We start from the raw sequence: 1,077 nt of genomic DNA, 5'->3' as shown, positions 1-1,077 counted from the left end.
CATGTCCTGCCTGCCCTTTGTCCCCCCCCCCCCCCCCCCCCCCTGTGACCCACCCGGAACCTGCTCCTGGTCCCACGCAGCTGCCCCACCCGGGCTCCTCCTGGTGCAGCCCTGCAGGCATGCTCAGTCCCGCAGTGCCTTCTCACAGGACTGAGGCTGCACCGAGGCTGTTCACGTGGGGCCCAGCTCAGAGGGCCTGCACAGGGGCAGCGCACATGGACAAGTGCCCTTAAGCCAGGTGGCCTGCAGTTAGCCACAGAGGAAGGGTTCACGCCACCTGGCTACACATCAAGGCTTCGGACACCAGACCCAGGTAGTGACAGTCGGACCAGAACATCATCGGTCCTGAGGGAGGCCGGGAAGGCCCCAAGGCTCCATGCGGAGAGGCGCTGCAGCCCCACTAGGACACCAGCACCCCGACCCTACGGAGAGGTCAGCACTTCTCCTGCAGGCTCTCTGAAGCCAGGAAGCTGACCGCTGGCCAGCTGCATCTCTCTTTTTTTTCTTTTTTGGAGAGATTTTTGCTATAGGGCACATGTGCTCCCAGAAAGAGAGACAGAAAAAGGGAAATCACCCCCCAGGATGGATGACCACGCTGCAATCCCTTTTCCTCCATTCTCCTCTTGGGATCTTGGGCACGCACACACACGTGCCTCACCTGAGTGTAAGCCACCGGGTCCAGGACTCAAACCGTGGTCGACTACACGGGAGTCCAGCGACATAGCCATTATGCCAACTGGTGGTCCCTCGCCCGCTGCATCTCTAAAACAGCCTGTCCCAGCGCCCCGGAGGTGAGACGCCTAGGAGCTGGGGTGCCCAGTCCTGGTAGTGTGGCCAGGGACTGGCCGGGTGGGGTATGGAACGGCCGGCTTCTTGAGTGGGCCAGACTTGGATGAAAAGGGACAGTCAATGCCGCTTTAAGGCCAAGAAGGGTCAGAGTCTGGCAGATTTAGCAAATCCCAGCTTTAGGAATGAATTCTCGGCTCCCAGAACAGCAAGGCTCCTCGGCCAGCCTGAGTCTCGTCCAGACGTCTCCCTCGCAGCGCCGAGCGCCTGGGACCCGGCAGAGCGGCAGGA

The sequence above is a fragment of the Tupaia chinensis genome, unplaced genomic scaffold (genome assembly GCF_000334495.1).
Source record: "Tupaia chinensis unplaced genomic scaffold, TupChi_1.0 Scaffold000335_1, whole genome shotgun sequence".
Taxonomy (NCBI): domain Eukaryota; kingdom Metazoa; phylum Chordata; class Mammalia; order Scandentia; family Tupaiidae; genus Tupaia; species Tupaia belangeri.
This window is presented reverse-complemented; position numbering follows the sequence as displayed.